The 22,384-nt window shown below is 38.3% G+C and overlaps 1 protein-coding gene and 1 non-coding gene across 5 annotated transcripts in view; one reads left to right on the top strand and one right to left on the bottom strand.

The window, feature by feature from the left end:
• The window catches only part of Spag16 (sperm associated antigen 16), a 945,274-nt gene that overhangs the window by 101,609 nt on the left and 821,281 nt on the right, over positions 1–22,384 (bottom strand). The gene's annotated exons all lie outside the window — the stretch shown is intronic.
• LOC115032448 (small nucleolar RNA SNORA48) lies at positions 14,857–14,999 on the top strand. Its single transcript, XR_003838126.1, has one exon. It is a non-coding gene; the product is annotated as a small nucleolar RNA SNORA48 (small nucleolar RNA).

The raw sequence follows: 22,384 nt of genomic DNA, 5'->3' as shown, positions 1-22,384 counted from the left end.
GTATGTCCTGGGGACAGTACTTCTGATCACCCATGCCACATTATCATGCTATGCCTATTGAATAAAGTTTTGTTACTTACTAACACAATAAGAGTTTTAATGTGGATCACAGCACTGGCCAGGGCTGGGAGAAGGACTCCTGGGTGAAGTGCTGGACTGTGGCAGATGTGTATATGTGGAAGGAAGGCATCCAGAGTAGCCAAGATTGGTCCAGTATACCATATCATTGTTTATGGAGCAATGGGATGAGGGCAAGAATATGAATATCGCAAATTATAAACTTGAAGAAACCCATGTTTATTTAAGAACAAGGAAGTCCAAATCTGATTTCAAAATTTTATAATTAATGGAAGATATCCTTCCACATGGAAATTTGTCTCAATCTCTCAGGGTCTAAAAAGGAACAGTGGGAAACTTTGAATTTTAGTTATTACCTACGACAGTTTGCTACCTATGACATCTGCTACTGATAAAGGGTCAAGGATAAGCAGGTAGGAACTTGGTTGGTTACTGGCAGGCAATGTTAAAAGCAGGGAGGCCTGTCCTCAGAGGAGAGTGAAGTCCAACATTGAGCGCATTAGCACTGAGGATGAGAACATCCCTCGTGTTCAGCAGCCCGTGCATAAACAGAGATGTTTTCCCAGTTCATTGAAACTGCTTTTTTCCTGGTGTCCCCGACTGCACTGAACTAATGGGATTACTGCTGTTGTGTCTCTAGTACATAGTTTTGTTTTCGTGGTACAACCCAGTACAACAGGCTACCTACAGGGCACTCATTAAGGTACTCGGGATTCATACCCTGTGAAGAAAGCCTTTAGAAAAAAATCCCAACAACAACAACAACAAAAATGTTCAAAGGGGAACATGATCACCAAGGTGACCGAAGCTTGTGTAACATGAGGCTATAAAGTAGCTGTTAGCACAAAAGACTCTAAGTCAATGCAGTCTCTCCTCTTTGTTATCAACACTCCAGGAGCTGAACAAGTGAGTGCAGCTGAATGACAAGATATTTCCAAATATCATTGTATCTGCCTCCATCACTAGATGAACAGCATGCAGGGTCTGTTCTCCCTCACAACACAGTTTTCATTGTAAAGTGAGCATGAGCAGACAGGCTGGTCAGAAAAATAATTAGGAAAAATTTGCTTGCTTGCTTGAGGAGGTAGTGTGGGGGAGAACAATGGGCAGAGAGACAGAGGGTCAGCGTCAGAAAGACAGAGACACAGAGAGGAGTTCACTTCAAGTGAACCAGTTATCTCCTTAGGCGACCTCATCTTCAAGAGCGGTGTCCCAATTTTTCTCTTCCTTTCTAGGGATGCTTTTAAGTGAGATTTAGACAATTGAGGAAGCCATAGGGATCAACAGTCTCTAAATCAAAACTCAAACAGCATCTATATCTATATCATCTATATCTATATCTATATCTATATCTATATCTATATCATCTATATCTATATCTATATCTATATCTATATCTATATCTATATCTATATCTATATCTATATCTATATCTATATCTATATCTATATCTATATCATCTATATCTATATCTATATATCTATATATCTATATATCTATATATCTATATATCTATTATATCTATCTATCTATCTATCTATATCTATATCTATATCTATATCTATATCTATATCTATATCTATATCTATATCTATATCTATATCATCTATATCATCTATATCATCTATATCTATATCTATATCTATCTATCTATCCGTCTATCTATCTATTCCTCTGCCGACTTGGTTTTTCAGAACTGTTGCTAATAGTTGGTTAGAGAAGTAGTATGTGGCTGAATGTTTTTGTTGCTGATGTTTAAATATATGTGTGTATGTCATTCTGCCTGAAGGAAGACCACTGGCAGTAGTGCCTTCTCTTCCCGATGTTTCCTGCTTGGTTGTACTATCTGTTAACTGGAGTGAAATAATGAAACTAACCTGTAATTGGGCTGGGAAAGTGTCATATGAAAAACCCATTACACTTAATTATCATATCTGGTTGGCCTCCGTTGCTATCTTTAAGGATTATGGAGTAGTATATTCTCACAGTAGGTACTTAGCCTCTATCTATTTAGTTACTCTTGAATCACTTTCATAGTGGCCATTGAACATTGTACACCCGCCATGCCTGGTCCTGCGTCATTCCAGCATGTGCTCCCTCCATTGGATAATAATGTGGCCCACATCTTCACTGGAAAGTTCTGCCTTTTCACATAAACTTGATGAATGTGTAGTACTCCTAAATACAATAATATTCAAAGAGTGTTAAGTAATTCTGATCCTTGTTGATAAATATTGAAACCAAAAATTCAAAATGGGACTTTATGATTTCATTCATGTTTTAGAATATGGAGATGCTGATTAGCTGAGCACTTTAGTGTGAATTTCTGGCTTCTCAAAGTAATCTTGAAATATTTGCATAAATAAGTAGAACTTGATATTAGTGCTAATTTTAACCCATAAATTTTTGCATTAGGCAGCTTCAACCATAATGATGTAAATAGAACTAATTTAAAAGAAAAATATTTAAATATGTAAAAACTGTTATTTATGGAACAGTAATAATTTTATGCCTGGAAAGCTCGTTTGGACAGCATTAAACTATATACTGAGTTTTAGAAGTGCAATAGGAGACACTAACCATGTGTTTGACAATTGTAGATTGCTGATACAGTAATAATACTATGTTAGCTATTAAACCCAAGGAAAGCTGCAAATAAATACAAAGTTGTTAGTCTAGTCATATGTACAATGCTGCAAGTAGACATTTCAATAATGAACTATTAAGGGTATTTAAGACATTTCAATAATGAACTATTAAGGGTATTTAATTTAAATAATTATTAGCATACAATTACATATTTTGAGTAACCATTTTCTTTTAAAATGCTCAAAAATCACTCCAAGAAGTTGAACAAAAATATATTATTAGGATAAAAGTAGATGAAGAAAGATTTCAAAAATATAAAACAGGGCAAACAGCACTAAATGTTAAAAAGAATTCAGTCCACATGGTGATGACCCTGAATAAAATTTTCACAAGTTGTTGTTCATCAGGAACTTTATTTTAAAACTAGGTATGAATTCAATCACTGTGAATTTTCATGTGAATTTTTATAGAAGCAGGAACCTGGAGAAAATCTGGATAGGAAAAAGACACCATGGATATCACCCAGTGGGATAAAATGAAATAATAAGACACATACATTTAATTATTTTGGAGAGATATTGCAAACTAATGAATCCTAAAGTCAATCAGAGGGAATTACATATTTTTTCAAAATAACTACTATATGGGATGGAATTCTTCACTCTACTAGCCTATTAAAAATTTGAACACAGAATGAGTTTGGCTTGATTGTATTCTAATTTCATGAAAAATACAGTGCTGTGTCAGAGAAGTTTTCTCAAATACAGCTATAATGAAAAATAGCTAAATTCTTAGGAATAGTTAGGTCTCTGTAAGTGGAAATGTGCTGTAAAGCTAAATAGTTATGCTAAATTCACAAAAGACTTAAGAAATATATATTTGAAGGTAATATAACTGTTAGTAGAAAAAATAATGTATGTTGTAGCCTTGATGAGTCTTAATATAAAGTTTTATTTTCATGATAATGGTATTTTAGGTAGGTTGATTGTAATTTCAGTTTAATCTAAGTAATGTTTGATTTGATTTATCTTCTTTATTGTAAAAAAAGAAAATATACTGTGTTCATTTGAAATAATAGAAAATTTTATTATAGCTAATGCATTTTAAATTACTCATCAAGATATTTACAAGAATTTTTATAGGTTTCTCTTCTGTGTCACTACTGTTTCACTCCAAGTGATTTTTGTTTGTTTGTTTTGGCTTGGGAAAAAAATGGAGTAGTTTCCATTTTCTACTTTGCTTTGACAGCAATAACCCTAATGTAAACCCTTTGTCAGCAGATTCTGCTCAATAGACATGACCTAGAGTGTCTGTCTCCAAGAAGACAAGAAATGGGAAGATGATAGAGAAGTGGAGTGCTAATTACGCTACAAGACTTCATGTCTCAGAGCAGCTAAATGATACTTGGAAAAAATAAGTACAAATCAATATCATAGTCTAAAGACAGGCAGGTGATCACCCAGTGCCTTGGTACCAGATTCATGTGGTGATAAAAATCAGTGCAACCCAGCAGGTTGGGGAGCTTAGGAGTCAGTGTATAAGTACCTCTGTGTGCAACATGAGCACTCGGGTGATTAATTTGCTTGGTGTTGAACTAGTAGGGCCAAAATTACTCAGGATGAAAATTATTCACTCCATTGCCATTTGTGTTCAAGTTATTAAAAGGTTATAATGAGCTACCCATATCTCTACATGAAGCCAAAGCACACCTTAGCACACAAAGGTAAGCTTTGGCCAGCATTCTTTAGGTCATAAACCAAGAGATAATGCATCTCTAAAGATTACTAATGCTCCCAGGGAGGGGTTTTCTTTTGTTTTTAATTTAGGAGATTCTGACTTGTTATTGTCAGTTTCCATGTAGGATATTTATCACAGCTCTTAAAAGATGTGACTCACGTCATTAAACATGATCATTTTTATGACAAAATGATTCACATTCTAAAATCTAGGCAAAACATATTTTTCTTTTTCTTTGAATAATTCATTGAATGAGTATGGAAATATGATTATGCTTGTAAACTTAGCATTTTATATTTTAAACCTACATGGTTGGGTCGATATTATTGCTTTTCATATGATATTACTTTATATTTTATTCTTTCTAATTAAAAAATGCTAGTGACTATGAAAGTAGGGTCCTACTAATGCCACTGCCAAGTCTGCCATGTAGACAAAGAAGACTGAGTCAATATTTTCAGCCTCAGGAAGTGAAGATAATATTATTTTCTATCGCTGCATTATGAATTCATCTAATTAAAGGAGAGTATTTTAAATGTTAAGTTAAAAGGAGAGAGCCAAGAAAATGGCTTTAGAAAATGGATGAGATTAGTTACCTTGTCTGATTCATATTCTTTCATTCTATTCCAGTTAAGGATTGCTTAGTATGTAGCTTGTGCCTGATGAGGAAGGCATTTGATCCTCCCTTAAGGTCAACATTTGCTTATGTTGTTTATAATAGGGAATATGCAAAACATGTGTCTAAACATAAGTTGAAACATGCAGCGATCAAAAGTTACTACATATAACAGGATAAGGGTGAGAGGAAGGGGAAATGGGGAAAATGGGTAGACTTAATTGGGAAAGGGTGAGGGAAGTCTAATAGGATGGGGGACAGTATTAAATAATATGTGAAAAAGCCATAAGGAATCTCATACTTTTATATTTACTTAAAATTACACACACACATACACACACACACACATATATATCTTAAATGAGTTTCTACCTTTTGAGCTGTTAATGCTGCTCTCTGCCCCAAGAGTCATAGACTAACAAAATCTCGGAGGTGAGAGACCCATATGGCTGAGGGCCTGGGCTTCACTGGACCTATTTCCAGGAGCACTGGCACTGTGGCTGGAGTCACTGCTTTTACATGGATCTGCCACAACTGTTATCCTTCCATAACCCAAGCACTCTCCCTGTTGAAATTCAAGTGAATAGTAGAAGAGCGTTAACAAGCACTGCTTGCAGAGTTGAGAGTCCCACCCAGCTAGATGTATATTTTGGCATCAAGTGGGTATCTTGGGAAAGTCACTGAGGTCATGAGCATCATTGTGTTTTATGTGGTAAGTCCCTTTCTTGAGAGGAAAAGAACAACACAGGGAGATGTGAAGTAGTCTGCTTAGGGTTAAATAAGGATGGAAAATAAACAGTAAAACATGGAGTCTTCACTGGGATCCCTGGAGTGAATCTAGGCTCTTCTGCTGACAAGGGGGAGTTATAAATAAGCCAGGTTGTGAGATGGCAATTGGACAGAAAGGTTTTCACTGGCTACCCTCCAGCCAGGACACTTGTGAGTCTGGTTGGCATCTTAATTACAATACTTGAAGCTAATATTTATGAAAATTGGAGGTTTTAATTTCCTCACACACTGATTTTTCAAGTACATGAGTTAAATACAATTTCCAAAATGTAATTTTCTATTGGTGTTGATGCTTTCATTGCAAGGCACTAATGTGAATGCATCCAATTGTAATGATAAGTCAGAAAAAATCAATAGTTGAAGATATTAAGACTCAAAATAAAATAACTCTACTTCAAACAGATGAGCAAATGAAAATTGTTGCAATCTCCAAAAGTCCACACCCAATTAGGGTTTGATCAAGCCACATTGGCAGGCAAATCCCACTCTGAGGGGATTGATTCCTTTTAAGGAGATTTAATCTCTGTGGATTCATTTAACTGTAGAACATCACTCTTGAAAATGTGAATATATCAAATATGATAATAAATCTGTGAACTGTCAGCTTATATTTTATTCTGTGATGCCATTCCTATAATGGGATACAGAATGAAATCACCAGTAAGTTCTTAGAAAAAAAAAGAAAAAGAAATGAAATTTGAAGAGTAGAATTTTATTCTCCTTTCAAGTACATTCAGTGTTTATAGGGACAGAGTTCCACAGTCATTCAAAGTTAGCACTCAACAGATATAATTGATAGGAAGTGGCTTGGCAGATACAAGCAAATGGAATGGAGTGTTGGCATAGCTAAATACCCAAGGAAGAAAAGAGGTCTTCTGTGTTTGATGGTGTAATACAATGATCTACGAAACATTATATTAAAATGACCGTGTAATTACAGATAATCTTTCCTAAGGACTATTTTACTAACTATTAAATCCATCTCTTTAGTCATGATGCTTAGCTTTTTCATTGACTCTGAATAACTAGAATGTAATATTTTAAGGGAGTTATTATTAAATACATGAAACGTGGAAGAATGGATCCTCTAGCAGGTTATTCTGGAGAACATTAATATTCTCATGGATATCTCAATCATTTCAGATGCTTCCAATGAAGATAGATAAGGAACTTTAGAACAAGGTATAATGCACTTGAAACAGTTTAGTTCTTTATGCTATGATTCTAGGCTTTATATGTATATTGGAGAAATAAATCATATGACCATGTATATAAACATTCTGAGATCTTTGAAGAGTCCATCCCTCCCTCCCCCACCCCCACTTGGTGTGTGAGTTGAAAAACTTCTAAGTCAACATATTGTATTGTTAAGACATTCACACTGTTTTTCATTAGGTCCCCGGGATCTATTTATGCTGCATCATAAAATGTTTGTATGTCTTGATCAAAATACCCCCTTTTCCTGTCTCTAGTCCCTGGCAACCATCATTCTTCACTTAATACATGCGTGTGTGTGTGTGTGTGTGTGTGTGTGTGTGTTGAGTTTCTAAAAGATTTTGTTATCTTTTAATAATTAATTAATTAATTAATTGTATGTGCATGCATGTGTGCATGTGTATGTGTGCATGTATATGTGGGCATGTGTCCATGCCTATGTTTGTACCCTCGTGTGTGTGTGTGTAGGTCACAGGACAACCTGTAGGAGCCTGCTCTCTCCTTCCAGCATGAGGTTTCAGATGTTGAGCTCTGGTTGTCAGGTGCATTCACTGACTGAGCTGTGTGGCCAGTCTATGTTTAACTATTTTAGGTTCTACATATATGATATTATTAAATATTTCTTCCTGTATCTAAAAATGTAATTGTATAAATAATTAAAACCTAAACACAAACACAGATTAAAAACACAAAATTATTAAAAAAATACAGGGCAAAGAGTTTTTTTTTTTAAGGTTAGTCTAGAAAAGGATTGTTTTAGATATAACATCAAAAGCACAGGCTACAAGTTCAAAAACCAACAAGTGGGATTACATGAGACTGAATGCTTGTGTCTGGTAAAAGAAAGGAAGGGAAAGTTTCAACCTGTAGAATAAGATGGTATTTTCATACAATGTATCTGACAATGTATACTCAAAATATACAAAACTTTTATGAATCTATATCAAAAATATATAAGCAAAACATCCACAAAATAATCTAATGAGAGTCAAATGGCCCTGACAGACAATATGCAAAGGAGAAAGTAGAAACTAATATTAATCTTCAAGAAAATACAACTTAAACCTCATATCCTACTTGTTAGTTGCTGTTATAAAAAATGATTCTGGAAATTTATTAACAAGGATGTAGAGAAAAGAGCCTTTGTATGTTACTGGTCAGAATTTAATTGTCACAACTGCTTCAGAAAAGACTATGAAGAGTGTGCAAAATTTTAAAGTGAGCAATCATAGGATTCAGTAATCTCAGCACCGAGAGTTATAGACCCAAAAGAAAGAGCATCTGTATCTCCTGCTAATTACACCGTCATTCCAGTGGCCAAGACATAGAAGATCCTAAAGGACCATTAATGGGTTAAAAATAAAGGACATCTGCACACACACACATGTGTACATATGTGTGCATACTCATGCACTCAGTGTGTATGTATGTATATATGTATGTGTTTAGGGCTGGCTGTTTGGTACTGGGTAACTAACTGGTGTGTTATTCTCTAGGGAAGACTATTTCTCCAAGCTCATCATTCCTTAGTTGACTGTTATTATTCTTGCAGAGTTCAGGCTTCATGGGCTTTCCCCCACTTTGGTGTGTTCATTGGTGTTCTTGTTCAGCTCCCCTTTAGATAGTCATGTTGACGAGACTTTATGGCTGTAGCTTCTGATATTACTGGGAGACACATCTCACAGCAAACTCCCCGATCTTCTGGCTCTTACAGTCTTTCCATCCTCTCTTCTGCAATACTCCTTGAGTCTCTGATGCAGGAAATGTTTTGTAGATGTATCCACTGGATTATATCATCTTAGCCAATGCCGGGAGACTGGAGCCCCCCCCCCCATTCTCCCCTCTTCTCTCCTCCCTTCTCCTCTCCTTTCCTTCTTCTTCTCTCTTTCTCTCTATATTATTTTTACTTTTTGAAAATGTCAACCCTGTAAAAAAAAAATGGGGCAGTATTTGAATGGTCCTTCCTTCCGTCTCCTCACCTAGGGACCCATCCCATATACAACCACAAAACCCAGACACTATTGCATATGCCAGCAAAATTTTGCTGATAGGACCCTGATATAGCTCTCTCTTATGAGGCTATGCCAGTGCCTGGCAAATACAGAAGTGGATGCTCACAGTCATCTATTGGATGGAACACAGGGCCCCTAATGAAGGAAGTAGAGAAAGTACCCAAGAAGCTAAAGGAGTCTGCAGCCCTATATGAGGAACAACAATATGAACTAACCAGTACCCCCCCCCACACACACACACACATAGCTGTGTCTCTAGTTGCATATGTAGCAGAGACTGTCCTAGTCGTCCATCAATGGGAGAAGAGGCCCTTATTTTTGTGAAGATCATATGCCCCAGTACAGGGGAATGCCAGGGCCAGGAAGTGGGAGTGGGTGGGTTGGGGAACAGGGAGGGGGAAGGGTATAGGGGACTTTTGGGATAGCATTTGAAATGTAAATGAAGAAAATATCTAATAAAAAGGGGTACAGAGCTAAACAAAGAATTCTCAACTGAGGAATACTGAATGGGTGAGAAGCACTTACAAAAATGTTCAACATCCTTAATCATCAGGAAAATGCAAATCAAAACAACTCTGAGATTCTACCTCACACCAGTCAGAATGGCTAAGATCAGAAATTCAGGTGACAGTAAATGCTGGCGAGAATGTGGAGAAAGAGGAACACTTCTCCATTGCTGGTGGTATTGCAAGCTGGTACAACTACTCTGAAAATTAGCTTGGAGGTTCCTCAGAAAATTGAACATAGAACTACCAGAGGATTCAGCAATACCACTCCTGGGCATATATCTAGAAGATGCCCCAACATCTAATAAGGACACATGCTCCACTATGTTTATAGCAGCCTTATTTATAATAGCCAGAAGCTGGAAATAACCCAGATGTGCCTCAACAGAGGAATGGATACAGAAAATGTGGCACATTTACAGAACAGAGCTATTAAAAACAATGAATATATGAAATTCTTGGCTAAATGGATGTATCTGGAGGATATCATCCTTAGTGAAGTAACCCAATCACAAAAGAAGTCACTTGATATGCACTCAGTGATAACTGGATAGTAGCCCAGAAGCTCAGAATACTCAATATACAATTCACAAAACACATGAAACTCAAGAAGAAGGAAGACCAAAGTGTGGATACTTTGATCCTTCTTAGAAGGGGGAATAAAATACTCATCGAAATAGTTACAAAGTGTGAAGCAGAGACTGAAGGAATGACCATCCAGAGACTGTCCCACCTGGGCATCCATCTCATAAACAACCACCAAAACCAGCCACATTGTGGATGCCAACAAGAGCTTGCTGACAGGAGACAGATAAAGCTGTGTCCGGAGAGGCTCTGCCAGTGCCTGACAAATACAGAAGTGGATACTCACAGTCATCCATTGGACAGAGCACAGGATCCCCAAAGAAGGAGCTAGAGAAAGTACTCAAGGAGCTGAAGGTATCTGAAGCCTCATAGGAGAAACATCAATATGAACCAACCAGTACCTCTAGAGTTCCCAGGGACTAAACCACAAACCAAAGAAAACACATGGTGGAACTGATGGCTCTACCTGCATATGTAGCAGAGGACAGCCTAGTTGGTCATCAATGGGAGGAGAAGCCCTAGGTCCTGTGAAAGTTCTATGCCCCTGTATAGGGGAATGCCAGGGCCAGGAAAATGGAGGGGGTGGGTTGGTGAGCAGGGGAAGGTTGGAGGGAATAGGGATTTTTTTCAGAGGGGAAACTAGGAAAGGGGACAACATTTGAAATGTAAATAAAGTAAATATCAAATAAAAATAAAAAAGAAAATTTCATGCATGTATAAAATGTCTTGTCATATCTATTTTCCTCTCTCTTCCTCCAGCTCCCCTCACCCTCCACCGAATATATCTTCCATTTTCCTATCAACCTAGTATCTAAAAAAACCAAAACCAAAAACAAAATAAAGAATCCTCAGTCCAATTTAGTGCTGCCCATATGCACATGTGCATGGAGACATCCATTGAGACAGGAGCAACTTACCTCTAACTGCTCTTCCCTAAAGAAAAGTGCCTCTCTGTGTCTGTGTCTGGGTGTGTCTGTGTCTGTGTCTCTGTGTCTGTCTCTGTGTCTGTTTGTCTCTGTGTCTGTCCGTGTCTCTGTCTCTCTGTCTCTCTGTCTCTCTGTCTCTCTGTCTCTCTGTCTCTCTGTCTCTCTGTCTCTCTGTCTCTCTCTCTCTCTCTCTCTCTCACTCTCTAGCTCTCTTTTATCTTCTCTCTCTCTCTCTCTCTGTCTCTCTCTCTGTCTCTCTCTCCTCTCTCTCTCTCTCTCTCTCTCTCTCTCTCTCTCTCTCTCTCTCTCTCTCTCTCTCTCTCTCCCCTCTTCTATCTCTCTAGGTAAAGATTTTCCAGAGGCAAAGCTCAGTTAATGACTCATTCTGTGAATTAGTGCTATGAATATATCAATTAGTGCTCTGCCTATCTCCACATGAGTGTGTGCTTTTCAAGTGGACAAAGGACCCACAGTACTCTTGGGAGTCTCTTATCTGTGACTTATATTAGGTACCATGGAAGTGGAGAGAGTGAGATATGCCTATGAGTTAGGCATATCCTTTAGCATGCAGCTTTGATGTTGTAATAAAGCATCAATAGTGCTAACTCTGTGTAACTGAGGTCTGAGTGTGGGGAATAGACCTCAGGGCTGGGAATAGGAAAAGGGCAAGGAAACCAAATGAAAGAAGATTTGAAGAAAGGGATGAACTTGCTCAGATGAGTTTTATACAATTGATAAAACTTATCAAAGGAGAAGGGAGCAGGAAGAAAAACACCATAAAATGAGATCTTATGAACTCGGGACATTAAGAACTTATGAACACTAAGAAATCACAACAGTCTGGGCTAAGTGGCACAAGCCTTTAACACCAGCATTTGGGAGGCAGAGGCAAGCTTGATTCACAGAGTGAATTCCAGTACAGCTGGAGTTACAAAGTGAGACCAGAGTGAGGGTGGGGGGGAGAGGTGGGAGAGAGAGAGAGAGAGAGAAAGGATAGGCTCATAACAGAATCCTTCTATTTTCCCAAAAGTGCAATCCCTTTTAAGGGTGGCATTTATCACTAGGTATCGCATCCCCTAAAAAACAAACAAATAAACAAACAAACAACAACAAAACAAACAAAAAAACCTGTAATGCCCCCTTAAAGGTGGATGGTGCTACCTCTAAATGTTGTCTTAAAGTCTCCCTACTGAAAAGCTCTTGAATAAATAGGATGAGCCTGATTAATCAATGTCTTCATGGCAGTGTTCTAATGAAAGTTTCAATTTGCTTTACTTAAATTACTGATTTTATTGTTCCTTGTATGCAACGGTAATTTAAAAAAGTTTATAATGGTAATTTCTTAAGTGGCATCTTTTTAAAAAATATTAAATCCAAAGTGCCATTGTACAAGTAGGAAGAGAAGAATTATCACAGTTTATAAAGAAACTGGCTACAATCTTTATCCTTGGTACCAGAGTGTTATATGTGTACTTAAGGCAATTTGCTCATTAAATAGAAAGTAATAGAGCAGTAAAAATTCTGCCAGTCTCAGCAGAAACTGCTAGTTTGGAATGTCATCTTCCCACTTAGGCTCAAGTGGCAGAAGGTTTTTTTTTGTTTTCTTTCTTTCTCTTCTTTCTTCTTTCTTCCCTCCTTTCTCTCTCTCTCTCTCTCTCTCTCTCTCTCTCTCTCTCTCTCTCTTTCTTTCTAGATAATTCAAAAAGTGTTTAATAGTGTGTTACCTACTCTGCTCTACGATTTAATGCATCCTTCATGACTTCTGAATCTTTAAGTGCAGATGATGAAAACACCAAACTTGGGGTTCTATGGCAACTATGAGATTTCAAACAAATATTTAGAAGTATCTAAGGGCTTTAAAGGAGTGCAGCTATCTCAGGTACTGCATGACTGTGATACTTAGGAGGCATATGTTTAACCCCTGTATTTGCTATTTGCTGTTGTTGCCAAGGTTGATATTACCATTAAATCCCGAGAAACAAGTTGTTAGGGTTTCAAGAAAAACGTCCACACATATAATAATGCTAATAATTTAACAAATTACTGGATGCAAGTAAGACAAATTATATCAGGGAAATAGAGTACTATCAATTTACTAAGACTGGTGAGTCTTAGAACTGCTGATTATTAGTAATAATTACCACAGACTTAGACTGGTGTGCTTTTGCTTGGAGGCATCTCCGTTTATCTACACAGGTCTACCAGCTGTTCTCATCTATCCAGCTCACACCGAGTCTTCATCAGACTCAGGGAGTGGGTCCTATCAATTTTCACCTGAACCTGCTGTGATCCTTTTTGTCTTTTCTAAACTAATCTGTCACTCCAAGGCAAAGACTTGCTCTACCTATTTAGGAAATCCATTATGATACCACGCATAATCTATCAAACAGAGTACACTACAGGATGTCTCTCCATATGGGTGTTGCTCTTATGTGACCTGAATTCTGCTTCCAACCCTGCAACTAGGTTCTCTCCTGATCCCAAGGTAGGCATCTATATTGACCTCAGATTCTCAGATTTACCCTTTAGATACTCATCGATTACTTGATTTCTATCATACTTTTCAGCTCTATAATGTTTATTTAAGGACCATAAAATAAATTTAAGAGTTAAACTTTTATATCTCAATATATCCTCTAACAAATTGTAGTTTGGGTCAATATACATCTTCTTCTATGTGTCTGTTTATGGGGGCACTCACCTGTGCTTTCACATGTGGAAGTTAAAGGTCAATTTTATATATGTTCCTTTGCCATTCTCTACCTTATTTCTTCAGATAGGGTTTCTCACTGAACCTTGAGCTTATTAATCAGGTCAAACTGACAAAAGTTCTGAGTGTGAACAACTTGCCTCCCCAATGTTGGGATTAAAGGCATCTGCTATAATGTCTGCACTTTACTTTTGTGGTGAGTATCCAAACATTGGTCCTCATACGCAAATAGCAATCACTTTACCTAGGGCACCAACCTCCAACCTTCAATTCACATTGTTTATTTAATGCATGGGTTATTTGACTGGTAAATATTTGGTGGGATATTGAATCCTTTCTTTTTTCTTTTTCTTTTTTTTTTAAATATTTTTATTAGGTATTTTCCTCAATTACATTTCCAATGTTATACCAAAAGTCCCTCATACCCTCCCCCCACCCCCCTACCCACTAACTCCCACTTTTTGGCCCTGTGCTGGGGCATATAAAGTTTGCATGTCCAATGGGCCTCTCTTTCCAGTGATGGCCGATTAGGCCATCTTTTGATACATATACAGCTAGAGTCAAGAGCTCCGGGGTACTGGTTAGTTCATAATGTTGTTGCACCTATAGGGTTGCAGATCCCTTTAGCTCTTTGGATACTTTCTCTAGCTCCTCCATTGGGGGCCCTGTGATCCATCCAATAGCTGACTGTGAGCATCCACTTAGGAAGTGAAAGATCTGTGGGATATTGAATTCTTAATTAATTTTTTTTTTGCCCAGGGAAATAATTGTGTGATTTGAAACATAAAATATTTTAAGACTTATTTCATGGCCCAGAATATGGTATATATTGACAAATGTTTCACTATGTTTGAAATGAATATGAATTGAGCTCTTAGTGGGTGGAGCATTCTAATATCACTTAAGTCAAGTGGTTAATGGTGTTCAGGTCTATGTTCTTATTGCATTTCAGATTATCAGTGGTTAAATTATTTAGAAAGTATATTTGCATTTTTAATACAACTGTTGACTTGTGTCTTTTATATGCTTTTGAAGCTCTGTTATTATGCAGAGCAAAAATCAAGATTGCTTCTTCTAAAAAATTATCAAATAACACTCCTAGCAATGGGAAAGAAACACCTTGGTGGTGGTGGTGTTCTTACATCAGTCAGGGGCAGAGCAGATGGCAGTCCTTTGTTCATCCTAGCTTGATGCCTGGCTTGACAGTCAAAGCTGTTTTATGCTTAGGACTCATAAAAATCGTATCAAATCAAATCCAGGCCACACAGTGCAGATGGAGGGAGGCAGACAGGGACCTGCAGACTGCCATACCACCCATAGAGCTGCCCTCTAGTGCACAGCACAGGCAGGCCTTAGACACATGCTTACAGACATGCCATACCCAAGTGGATAGAGGATGTCATCCAGGGATCTGGCAGCCACATGGCCAGCCTGCAGCTGGAGCCACCACAATGTGTGAATATGTTATGGTCAGATGGGAAAGAATCCAAGTGGAGCAGCATCATGAAGAAAGATGGAACTGGAGATTCAAGGGTAAAGGGGTGTATCCTGTTGTGAGTGGCCAGCTCTGCCTCCTGGGGCCATGGTGAGGTCCCAGCCAGAGCTGCCACTTGAGGGTCATAACTGAGTCTACGGCTAGGCAGTGGCAGGGATCAGTGGTGATAACCATGGCTCTAGAGAACATCAGGATCCCCTTGGTCAGGACAGCTGCCAAGGAGCACCTGAATGTCCAGGAGCTGTGCAGAACTAGCCCCACCCCTCACTCGGTGTGGCATTCTGAGAGCTGGCCTGATCTCTCATTGCTGACAGCACTTTGGGAGGAGGCCCTGCACCTCAATGAGGCAGCACATTGGAGCTAGCCCTGATGGCAGGGGTGTGGGTGAATCTGTCCTAAAAGACATGAGTATGGGAGAGCTGATTCAACCACTCATTTGCCATTGGATGGCACAGGTTCAGAGGTGATGCCTACCCTCACCCTGCCCCTTATCACTTCCGGCAGTTGTGAAAGCTGCCCACAGGGTCATGAGCTTGGGAGAGTTATCCCCATCCCTTACCAGCTGAGGGCTCTGGGATGGCTCACTCAAAAATCTATATCATCTTTGAATGGTTGGCACATATGAAAGGGCTATTCCTGCTGTTCCAAAGCTGTAGGATCTCCATGACACAGGGCAACAAGAGGATATCTGGAAGTCTCGATGAGCATCCAGAATCAATGGTGTTAGATAAGCCAGAGATTTTGAACCAGATCAATGGCTCATTGCAATGAACTATTGTAAGTGAAGATAGGTGGACACACTGTTCCACACTACAGCTTCCACAATGAGATGTTCTCTATGCCTTCTTTTGCTGTTGTTGTTATTTGTTTGTGTGTTTTCTATTTTGGGGTGGGGGAGGTTGCAAGGGTAAAGGGAAGATATGAGGGGACATGGAGGTGAGTGGGCCTGGGGTACATGATATGAACCTCACAAAGAATCAATAAAAAGTTTTCTAAAAACCCCAAAACATGGATCATTAGCTGTTTCTGTTAATAGCAACATTCTTGTTATGAAATAGCCTCATGTTGTTTATTGCTCTGAAACCTACTGTGGGTCCATGTTCTGCCCACCTTTGGGGTGTGGAGACGCTTCTGGGGAGGCGAAACGCAGAGAGTGCTCAAGTGCATCTCCCTGTACTTCCGCAGCTGTAGGGTGCTGGGATTTAGGAAAGCCCCCAAGACATCACTCAGGAGGTGCGGAAATACAGCCTTGGCTGTAGAAAGCCGAAGGTGGGGTTTCCTGACTCACAGGAATCCAGTCACCTCTGAGAGGAGTCTGGAATGAAGAAGGATCAGGGGTCCATGGCCCAGGAGGAGGTTGGGACTGACTATTCCTGGACATCTAGGCACTGCTGAGTTGGGAGCCGAGTTGGGGGCCTGTGGGTTGATTGTCTTTAGCTTGGTGACGGTTGTCTAGGAGCACAGAGAGGCCTTCTATGGGAGACTAAAGCTCTTGCTCTGTAGGCAAAGCCTTCTCTATGTTCTCCACAGCGGTTCTCAATGAAAGAGGCAGTCCATGTCTATCCATACCATTTATTGGCTGTTCATCTTGGAAAAGGGATGAATACCCACTCCTCTGGGTAGACCAGAGATTAAATACCTTTTGTAAGGAGGACAAAATACCTTTGGGGAGGGACGCTTATTGACTATACCCTGAGGGCCTCTAGATATCTCATTAGCATGGAGAACTTTACTGGCACTACCACGTTTCCTTATGTGAGAAGTGTGGCACGTATTCCAGACCAAGACTCTGGCAGGGAGCAGGGAGTTTACCATCTTAGATGGGTACATGGGTGCTGTGGACTCTGAACCCACTCAACTGACCATACCTTGCAGCAAGATAACCAATCATGTTATTTTAAATAGTATTTACATGGCATACCATGTCTGTTAGTTACTGTTTCATTGCTGCCACAAGATCAGCAAGCATCTTAAGTGAGGAGACTCAGTACAAGGGTGCTGCCCATCACGGTGCTGAGATGGGTTTCACCTGTGACTAAGCCATAGACATTAAGGCTGTTGGTCCTGTGCATCCACACTTGGGAAGCAAAGAAAAGTCAAAGTGCTCATTTTGCTTTTTCTTGTTTTCAGTCTTTGTTTAATCTGGATGCCCTGCTCAAGGAAGGGATCGTCCCTCCTGCCCTCTACATTCAGAATGGGTCTGTGTTCCTCAGTTAAACCTCCCTGAAAACACTCACAGGCACATCCGATGTGAGTATCACTGATTTGATCTAGTCCCATTGATTATGAACATTGACCAAGACAATATTCACAATATCTGTGCACGTAAACAACAGCAACAACAACAACAACAGCAGCAACAACAAACCCGTTTGTATCTTCACATTTAAACCATGTTTTTTGTAGCTTACCACAATTGATTTTTAAAATTGTTATTATTACACCTTTTCTGCCCAATTCCATTTGCTATTAGGGAATCTAACCCACCTACCACACATGCATATCAGATCCCATAGAAGTGGTCCCTAACTGATACATCTACACAACAATTCTTACATCTAAGGCTCAGGGAACAGGATGGAAAAGAGGGCAGAAAGAATGTAAAATCCAGAGGGAGGAGTTATGGAAAATGTGGGAGGTGAGTATGATTGAAATATATTGCATGAAAGTCTCTAAAAAGTATTATACTAAAAAAAGAACATACTAAAAATATCGTTCAATATCACGCCGAGATGACAAGAATTCCTTTTCTGGGTATGAGGTCTGGCACCGTTAGATTTCAACTCTGCAAGGCTCTGATTGTTCTGTCTTACAGCTAAGTACAGCTCTTCTCATTTTTTTTTTCCATATAAAAATTGCCATTAATCCCATCGAGTTTACTTCCCACCTCAGTCATTGTGGTTTTTATGTTTTGAATTTTTATCTATTTCTCTCCTATATCCTTCATGTTGATTAACACCTTGAACATATGAAATGTATTTGAAATGAGCTTCAAAGCCTTCTCTGAAATGCAAATGAGCAGCTCAGCCCTGTTTTGTGTTTCACAGACCTTTCTCTTCTTAATTCTGGGTTGTACTTCTGGGATTCCTTTGTTTATGTGTGATCAAGATTCTGGTCTGTTCATTTCGTACTTAAATGCTGCTCATTTTTTTCATTTATTTACTTATTCACTTTACATCAGATCGAAGCGACCCTACCCCAGTCCCAACCTTCTATCCCATTACTTCCTCTCTTTCTCCTCAGAGAATGGGAAGACCCCTTGGGCACCACCCCACTTGGGAACATCAAGTCACAGCAGGACTAAATGCACTCTTTCCCTCTGAGACCTGACCAGGCAGTCCAGCTAAGGTAAGGGGATCCAGTGCTAGGCAAGAGAGTCAGAGACAGACCAGGCTCTGATTGTTAGGGGATCCATATGAAGTCCATGTTAAGTGCTGCTCATTTAAAAAATTTCCTCTGAATATCCTTGGGCCTTGTCTTGGGATGCAGGCAATGTACTTTGAAATAGTTTGATCCTTTTTGTCTTTATTTTATTGTTTGTTACTTTGAGGCATGGAAGCATTTATTGTAGTGATAATTATTTCCCATTATTACTGAGACAAAATCCTTTCAAATACTCTACGTATTACCCCATATGTTTTGAGATTTCGCCATTAGGATGAAACTGCTCCATACTTTATGGGAATGAGTTTTCCTTTAATCCAAAGTGGTTATTACCTTATGCTTCATACATGTGCATGATACTAATCTGATAAATATGCAATTATTTTACAATTGTATTCTATTTATTTTTAGGAGTCTTCTCCCTAGAACTCTAATCTATGTACTCTAGAAGTCTTGCTGATCTTGTATTCTCATTTCCACTCCTTCATGTTTTAATGTACCAAAGCCCACTTTTGGGGTTGTTCTTTCCCAATTTGTGGCCTACAAATTTTCTGATAATATTAAACTGATGCAAATGTGCACCTATCTTTACAAGCCTATTATGGCTTTGAGATTACTTCATTCTATAGCTGGATGTCCAGTGCCTCCAAGACTCTTGTTTTATCAGTTCTGTCTGGTTTTGTGACTTGTGTTGCTATTGTTTCAGGCAGGCAGGTAAATTCAGCCACTGTTCCCTTGCCTTGAGACAGAGCAGAAATCAATTACCACATCCAAAATAGGAAATCTGTAAATTTGCATAACACATGGTACTGGAAATGTAGCATTTGAACCATTTGCTTGGTGATTACAGTTCCATATTTGGTCAATGGGTATTTCTTTCTCACTATTCAATAATTCCTGCATATGAAATTTAAAAACCTCAGCTCTAACAACTTCCCATAGCTCAATATGAATGATGTAAATAGTCTGTGTCTTGTATCAAATCTCAACCAAATAAGAGGCTTAAATCTGAGGATTCTCACTTTTCCTTTTATTCCACAGAAAACAAATTTTCTCATGATAGTATTTCTTAAGAAGGTGTTAGGATCTTTACTGTATTTATAGGGGTAGGATCAAACTAGGTAATTTATTTTGTGCTCTCAAAACAATTATCATATAATATAAATTATTTCACGTTAATTTTATAATAAACCACTTTTGCAATTCTTTCATTCTTTGATAATTTTATGCAATGTAGTTTATCATACTCGTCTATTCAACTCTCCCCATATCCAGCCCCTTCCCTAAACACCCAACTTTGTTTTTCTTCTAAAACAAAACAAAACATCAAGTCCAATTTATGTTACTTCTATACTCTTAGATGTGTGAGCTTCCACACAGCATAGTGACAATACTGCAGACCTGCAGAAGTTTAACCCAGACAATATCCCAACATGTAAGAGAGCGGTGAGCAAAAAGATGTACCCATAGTTAAGGAGTTATCAGCAACTGATGTCTTCTAGAAGAGAGAATCAATTTTTCCTTTTTTTTTTTTTTTTTTTTTTTTTTGGTTTTTTCGAGACAGGGTTTCTCTGTACAGCCCTGGCTGTCCTGGAACTCACTCTGTAGTGCAGGCTGGCTTCGAACTCAGAAATCTGCCTGCCTCTGCCTCCCAAGTCCTGGAATTAAAGGCATGTGCTACCACTGCCCGGCTCAATTTTTCTTTAAGGACATGGCCCCAGTATGTCAATCATGCACCTATATAATAGAAAATTTAAAAGACATTTGTCCTCAGGAAAGCCACAGTCGACAGTTAATTTGTACATGGTATGTATTTTATGTTTACACTGAAATAAATGTATTCTACCATACAATGTATTATAGATTCTCTAATAAAATTGGCATCTACTACTATGGTTCCAAATTACAGTGAACTTTACAGACTTCCTTCATTATTCGCTGAAGATAGTCTTCTAGAAAGTCAAGCGGCTCCTCTGGTGTTTATTTGCAACATGACTTTATTTCCTTTTAGTCTCATAAGGAAGGACTAAAGTGATCGACTACATAGTACTTCAAATCTACTATTGCATAGCACCACTCCAGTACTGAAGGGCAGACTAGTCTATACTGCTGCACTATGTTAAAATAGAAACTTAGTAAGGATTATGATTTTAAGAGCTACATACACATAAATAGTATTTCAAAGAAAATACATTAATCAATATAATAGAACTTTATATTACTATAAAACTATTTTTGTAGTCATAGAACAGGCTAAGAAGTACTTTGCAATTGAGCCCCCAGATACATGTTTTAAAAATTATATGAAATTATTCTCATTGATATTTTCTGAAAAGAGATAGAAACTAACTGGATTACAAACACAGTGAAAAACTTTAATATTGTTAAGCCCAATGAAATTCATATAAAACTAAATTCTGCTGTTTTTCTCTTTTGCAAACCTAAGTAAAACCCAAGATTTGTTTTAATAAGGTGTTAATATATTATTTTAAGTCATTTCTTTTCAACTCAGTAAAATATAAAAATAAAAACAATGAATTCCAAATTCATGGATTTTGCTAACTCTAAACTACAGAGTGGATATAGACATGTGGCTCAAAAGAGTTGTGGTCTTTGGGGCCTGAGGCAGCTCCTAGAGGAGAGCATTAGCTAAGCCTTGCGGCTATTGTATGCACCAAGGGCAAATGAATGCTGAAGCATTGTGAGCATGGGACTTTGTGTCAAGTGGGACAATTATGATATCTTCAAATCAGAAAAGCAGCTGATGTTAAAATGTAGAAAAACAGCATATAAAGGCTGGAGAGAGAAATTGGACGCAATGTGAATAGGGGCCCTGTGTGTCCTTTTTGACAGTTTGGCTCTATAGTCCAGGGCAGAATGTTCACAATGTAAGGTAACAGAACTCACATCTGGAAAGGACATTTGGCTCTCTGAGTATTTGTTTCATTTATCTATCCACAGATTTAGCACTGCACTTTCTGTTATGAAAGGACTTCATTTTTCCCTTTTAAATATATTTGGACTATGGTTCAAATGAGAGCTTGGAATTGGAAAATTCTTGAGTCAAGTCTATATGAATGGCATGGACTTTATTGGCTGTTAAGATACAACCAAAGCTACCAATGCTACCACTTCATGGCTAATCTGCCAGTTGAATATTTACATAGTCAACTTTCTACCACTAGAAAGTTACACAATTTAATATATTTGATTACATTTTGTGTTTTAATGGACAGACAGTCCATTTGGTAGCCATCCCACTTTCCAAATAGACTAGACCAACATAGGGAGACAAATAAAAAATTAAAAGATTTGAAAGAGTGAACTGAAAGACAGAGGACATTTTCTTCTCTCTGTTCCAGGTTCCATTGCTGCAACTAATTTATTACAAGACCTCCATTAGAAAATAACATTTGCCCTTAAGGAAATGTTTCAGAGTAAGCTTAGATTTAAAGTCACTAGTGGCCAATAGATCCCTCCAGTGACCAGACAGGAATTATCTGGACTTCTGCCTTCAATTTAAGTGCCTGAGGTAGTCTCATCTTTCAGGCTTTCTCTGTCTCAATTATTTTTTCCTGCATTAAAGTCTTCTTTCTGCGCCTGAGGGGAAACACACTAACGGTTGCACGACATATGTTTTTCCCTCCCACAAAGTGGATTGAAAGTATACATACACTATAGACCATTGCTCATGAAATTTAAAGTGGACTTTAGAAATCCTCATATATCCCCAGAGAAGTGA

This window comes from Mus caroli, unplaced genomic scaffold (assembly GCF_978045245.1).
Source record: "Mus caroli unplaced genomic scaffold, Mus_caroli_1 scaffold_1, whole genome shotgun sequence".
Classification (NCBI taxonomy): Eukaryota; Metazoa; Chordata; class Mammalia; order Rodentia; family Muridae; genus Mus; species Mus caroli.
The sequence above is the reverse complement of the archived record's forward strand: the minus strand, read 5'-3'. Positions and strand labels throughout refer to the sequence as shown.